Below are 7,051 nucleotides of genomic sequence, written 5' to 3'. Positions count from 1 at the left end.
GAATGAGCCCTGCCTTGAGACAGTCTTATCCCCTCTTGTATATTACCACTGAACCATCATGTGATACTAACAATCCAGTCTTCCTAAATAGGTCTCATATCATTCCAAGTCCATGATTTGAACCTCCCTAAGTTGTCAGTAACCGAAGAATGCCTATATAAAACTAGTTTCCTCCCCAACAAAACAATGTTAGCATCACCTATTACACCCTCTGAAGTTGTGTGTGAAAATGTGTAATGCTTCAAAGGAAAACCAGCATATATTTTTTTGTTTTGTTTTTAACCCTTCTTATGTTTCTGGGTGGTTTTTTTTTTAATGTGTAACTTTTCCATTACTTGTTCTCAGACCACAAATAAAGTTATACCTGCTGCTGCTATTAATATATTTAATGCTTTACCAGACATTATTTTAGAGGCTAGATTATGAGATCTGTTCTAACTATAAGCAGAGAGGAAGCAGCATGCTCTGTCCCATTGTTGGGTAGGCCAGGTTGCCCTGATAGACTGCTCTCACTGGGGAAAAAACACTTATAAGCTAAGAGGTGTTTGGGGAACATTGGGAGTTGCAGGCATCCTCCTTCCCTTCTGATCACTAGCATACCTCCATCATTTTGCTAACCTTGTTCAGCAGCACTTTGTGTACTTCTACAGATGATTTCTTCCACTTTCTGTGTTTTGGGAAAAAAAACTTTTTCAAAAGGTATGGAGAGCAATATTTTATTATATTTAATTTGATAACACTGTAGTAGCATTGTTCAGTTCCATCAGCATTCTAAAACAGAATCCAGAGTTTCCCTACTTGGTGGCATCTGGAAAATAATAATCTAGATCAGCATCTAGCCACTGATAAAAACAAATATCTATCTAGTTCAGCAACTTTTATTTGACAGCTTCCTTATATTTGTCACTTTTACTCACTTATTTTATTGTATAGTAAGAAATGATTATCTAGCAACTAGTCAATTTCAGTTATCCCTGTATTGACCAAGGTAATTGCAGAACTTGCCTCTCTCTTCTTTGGAACCATTTCTGCCTTGATGCTTTCCCATATTTTACTATTCCCATCTCCTATTTCTACCTCTATTCTAACTTTTAGGCCTCAGTCAGTTCACCATTATGTTTCTATCTATCATCTCTTGCCCGTTTTAATGCTTCAATTCTTATTCATTTTTGGGATTACCTCCCATACTTCTCTTTTGGATCTTTGTCTCTATCGACTTCTACATCTTTACTATTGAGTCTATATATTTCTCCTATATTTCTCCTATCTCTCCAGAGCAGTTATCAGTCCAGGAGAATCCCCAGGTTGTGCACCAGGTTTGTGGGGCAGTGCAACTGCATCCAGAACAATGTTAACCACATCCAGATGTTAAAAATCCTATTTCCCAAAGCTTTACAACCCCAAAGCAACATGATCTTATCAGGATGCAGCCGAAGTCTATTATCCTCCACCCAGACCTCCACAGCTTCCAGGGTTAGGGTTACCCCAAGAGGGCAACAATAACATCACTTAGGTCACCAGGGATGGAGATATAAATTTGAGTATCATCAATGTACTGATGGTACTCAAGTTTATATCTGATGACTGATAGTATCTCATCCCATGATGGCAGATCTCCCATCGACTTCACGTATATGTTAAAAAGGAGCAGAGAGAGTACCAAGCCGACTGGCACACCGCAAAGGAATGGCCATGGATTGTGCTGTCCAGCCATGACTGCAGCTGGCTCCAAAGGATAGCATGGTCAATGATATTGAAAGCCACTAAGAGGTTAAGAGCAAAGATGGATCCCACACTCACCAGAGATAATCAACATGTGACCAGTGCTGTTTCTGTTTCATATTGAGATCTGAAACCTGATTGGAAAGGGTCCAGATAATATATATTTTCATTAGCCACTTTATTTTTGTTTCTGCATCATGTGCACAGAAACGTCTATTATCAAGGAAAGAAAATGAACCTGCTATTCTGCTGACACCAAGTAAGCACTACTTTGTGATGTTACTTCAGAAAGATGCTTTGCTCATATCTCTGACACAGCAACAAACCTTTAAAGATATGCACAACCCTAGTTAAAGATATATCAAAAGATAACAAGCATAAGAACTATAACAACAACCTACAAAAGATGCACATGAAACCTTTTATCATGCACTGAGAAAAAAAAATCTTCAGGTGATGATCCTGTCAATAAAAGTAGGGAGAAAATTCCATATAGTAATTGGATTCTTGTGTCGAGAACTTCTCTTACGTTGACACATTTCTGCAGCGATGTTATGGTGACATCTTTATTAGATTGTAATTTTTCAGAGAAAAATGGTTATCCACCAGATAACAAAGTACCAATTTATATTACTAATGGGAAAAGATGGCAAGGAAGTGATGGGCAGCAGAAGAAAAAGCAGAGCTGCTTAATTCATTTTTTGTATTTGTCATGAAAATGGAAAAAATAGCCCAGCCTGCCAAAACAGAACCCTAAGACAGACTAATTAAAATAGGCAAGAAAATGGTACATCTGTCCATCCTAGATGGATTCAAATCACCAGGACCAGATGGATTACACCCCAAGGTTCTGAAGAAACTAGCAGATGTGATCTTAGAATCACTGAATCATATATCTTTCAAAGATCTTGTAGCACTGGGGAACTACCAGAGGACTGGAAAAGAGTTGGTGCAGTTCCCATCTTCAAAAAAGGGGGGAAAACAAATCCAGAAAACTACAGATCTATCAGCCTGACATCAAAACCTGGAAAGAGTCTGGAAAAGATAATCAAGCAACGAATCTGTGAACAGATAAAGACAAACATCATAATTAAAAGCCAATATGGGTTTATCAAAAACAGATCATGCCAGACAAATTTTATTGCATTCTTTGACAAAGTGACAAAATTAGTGGATCAGTGAAATGCTGTGGACATAGTATTCTTAGATTTCAGTAAAAGCATTTGACAAAGTAGACCACAACCTAAAAGAAGCAATGAATGGAAACTAATCACGATTTAAAACTAAGGAGAAAATTCCTGATAATGAGAACAATTAACCATTGGAACAGCTTGCCTCCAGAAGCTGTAGATCAGTGGGTCTCAACCTTCCTAATGCCGCGTGACCCTTTAATAGAGTTCCTCATGTTGTGGTGACCCCCAACCATAAAATTATTTTATGTTTTCTGTATTTTTTTTTGAAAATATGTGTTTTCTAATGGTCTTGGGTGACCCCTGTGAAAGGGTCATTCAACGCCCAAAGGGGTACCGACCCACAGGTTGAGAACCACTGCTGTAGATGCTCAATTACTGGAGGTTTTTAAGAAGAGATTGGACAGCCATTTGACCAGGATGATATAGGAACTCCTGCTTGAGCAAGGGATTGACTTCTAAAATTCCTTACAACTTTTACTCTATGAACACATAAAGCTTGATGTTAACAGAATACCCTGCATTTGATTTGGTAACATAATCTCTTAAAAATAGATTTAATATATTGATGATACTGTATATTCACTTTAAAATCAAATAGAAAAATGGTAGCTTCCATATCCATTTGAAAACTAGCCCTGCACAAAGCATATTGTAATAATGTCTAGTTCATTAATACATTAATTATTTTATCAGGCTATTCCTATCTAGAAATAGCTGGTGCTATATATTTCCACTGATAATGATGGATTTAGGAGCTTGACTAACTTCACCTGTTCTCTGTGTCATCGTGTTCCTTTCTTTTCCTCTTGTTAATTTAAATTAATGTATATTAATTTCAGTGTTAATATTGTTTTAATGTTTTACATATTTTCATGGTTACAAGTTGCCTACAGACCCTTCTAGCCAAGAGGGGCAGCATATAAATTTAATAAAAAATAAATAAATCTGCATACTCAGGCTATGAAACTTTATAATCATTGTCAAATCATGGAAAAGTATGACAATTTTTCTTGAAACACCCCACATTTACACACTGGTCTTAAGGGCTTTTGCATTAAAAAAGGGAGTTGTATGAAAAAATATTAGAAATGATACACTTGTAAAGGATTACTTTCCATATATTCTGTAAGATTTGTATTTTATATTTCTAAAAGGGAACATTTACTTTCCTTCCCCCCTGAAAGTTTTGCAAGAATAACTAATACGATTTGACAATATTTCAGAATTTATAGATGCCAATGTGCATGTTTGCACATTAGTCTATTAAAATTGCAACAGGTTGCAGATGTGATTTAAATACCAACTGTATTTTCCTTTTTCCTTTGGTTAGCCACCTTGCCTGATGAAAAAATTCCAGAAACTTTTTACATATGCTATATTTAATTTTCCATTCAGAATTCCAATTATACTGATTGATATAATTGTTTAAAAATATTTTAATATGAATTAAGAATAATTTTGATAAAGATATTGCTCTTGTGATGAGCATAAATGCAATATGCAAATAGATAAAATATGAAGTAGCACAAGAATTTAAGTTTGCATACAATGAATTATATTCCAATGTTGGAACAATGGGACATTCCCACTTTCATTTCTTCTGGCAAAATAAAATTTTGCAGAAACAATGTTCAAGAGAATACTATATTGTACTTTTTATATTTAAGGTGGTAAAATAGCTATTAATCATATTATGATTGTGCTCATCCAGTCTTGTCAAGATCAATCTGATTAAAAATAATGAGCATTTAAACTAAAGGTGTTTATAAGATTCTTCTCCCAGAAGCAAACATTTTCTGGATTGTTTCATTCTGAGCAGAAGTTTTAGAACAATATTAGAAATTAGACTGCAAGGCAGCATAAATTTCAAAGAAAATTTGCAAAAAAAAAACCCCTTGGAATTCAATATTTTACATGCTTTTAATAACCAAATGGACTTTTCTCTGTTAAGTGAATTTCCAAAACTCATCACGGTAAAATTGAATGAGTTGTTGAGTATAATACTATTTTGAAAAAAAAAAAACCATATTACATATACAAATTTTGATGCCACTTTATTCATTTTTAACATTGTGCCATATATGTAATGTAATGTAATGTAATGTATGTATGTATGTATGTATGTATGTATGTATGTATGTATGTATGTATGTATGTTGTATTTGTGCTGATAAATAAATAAAGGGAGACTAGTATAGATCTATTTCAAGCTATTTAGCTCTCATCAGCTAGCCATACCCTTACTGGGAATCGAACCAGGGCTGTATTGCATATTAGGCCGATGTAATTTCCACTAAGCCACAGGCTCTCTTCCTTATCAGCTAGGCCAGAGAAATAGGTATGTATTTGTGTTACAACCCCGGGTATGCCCAAATATGGGAGGGAGCTCCCCCCTTTCTGTCCTTCGGCTCATTACAGAGGACCATCCAGGCAGAAAACCATTTTTTTTAATGTTGCCTTTTTATATTTGGGCATACCAGGGGTTGTAACACAAATACATACTATTTCCCTGGCCTAGCTGATAAGGAAGAGAGCCTGTGGCTTAGTGGCAATTATATCGGCCTAATATGCAATACAGCCCTGGTTCGATTCCCAGTAAGGGTATGGCTAGCTGATGAGAGCTAAATAGCTTGAAATAGATCTATACTAGTCTCCCTTTATTTATTTATCAGCACAAATACAACACAAATATAAAAAGGCAACATTAAAAATAAAAATATGGTTTTCTGCCTGGATGGTCCTCTGTAATAAGCCGAAGGACAGAAAGGGGGAGTAGTGAGCTCCCTCCCATATTTGGGCATACCAGGGGTTGTAACACAAATACATACATACATACATAATACACACACACACACACACATTCATCCAGCTTTATAGATGACTAAAATCTTATCATCACAGTTCTATCTTGCTAGAGGAGACAATAAAGATCCGATCTCAAGCAAATACTCACATTGCATTTCAACCTAAAAGGGGAACTGAAAGTTGGCGTTTTTATAAAAGCTTTGCGATATACAGTAATGGTATTAACTCATTCTGTAGAGGCTTGTTTCCAAATCTACATTACTTTGACAAGAGCATATACGACTTGCAGGGATCTAATGCAATCTAAGTAGATGATTGATTAGGAGAAATTGAATAGAAAATAGAAATAATATATCACCTTATTACATATAAGTATTTCAGGCCTGATGTCAAATTACTGAAGCATCTTGCTTTATTTCAGAGCCTTTATATTGCCTTAAAATAACTGCTAATCACCTGGAGAGCTGATCTAGTCTCCACTCAAATATTGTTGCTGCTGTGTTATTTTAAATAAGCTTAAATATAGTTTCCTGGAAGAACTACATTTTAAATCAGAATTTATTCTACTCAAAAGACCAGAAATTTAATTTTATACAAGGAGACAATGATGTACAGCTATTGTTTCAGAGTTTAACACCAATACTCTATACAATGAAGGAATATGTATTATAGTTCAATTTACATCTTCTGATGAGATGCAGAGAGCATGTGGGTGAAAGATGTACAAGCTTACTTGCCTAAATTCCTTATTCAAACCTTGAGAATGACATACATGAATTTAACATGTTAAAGACTAAGTGCTAAGTTGGTTGTAGCTCTTTATAACTGCTTTCAATATTTGTTCAGTCCTTGGAGTTTGTGGTGGTATGTTCATTAGATATAGACTTTGAATGATGCTCTACCTGCCTTCCAAATTTGTATATTATCTTTGGACATCATGCTTTACAATGATAGAAATAATAATCAACAGCACAAATTCCCTCTGCAATGTTTTTCAAAACATTTAATAGTTTTTTATATTTATCACAGGATAAAAGAGTTTTACATTTTTTTCATCTCATTGTGCTTCATTTTCTCACTATGTTCTCAGTGGCAGAATACATACTTACTTTCCAGGTATGAAAGATTTGAATGTTCTTAAGGTATGCAGTTAAGTCTAGGCAATACCACCCATACTGTCTATTATTTAGCTTCAGGGTATGGTTAATTTTCTATTTTTTTAAATATTGTTTTTGGCTGCCCTTGAGAGGTAAGGATGGGCAGGCCAGATTAAATACTTAAATGAGACATCACCATGAAATCCCACAGGATGGTATAAGGTCTCCTGCCTT

Source organism: Natrix helvetica (genome assembly GCF_964273705.1).
Source record: "Natrix helvetica genome assembly, chromosome: Z".
Lineage (NCBI taxonomy): Eukaryota > Metazoa > Chordata > Lepidosauria > Squamata > Natricidae > Natrix > Natrix helvetica.
The sequence above is the reverse complement of the archived record's forward strand: the minus strand, read 5'-3'. Positions refer to the sequence as shown.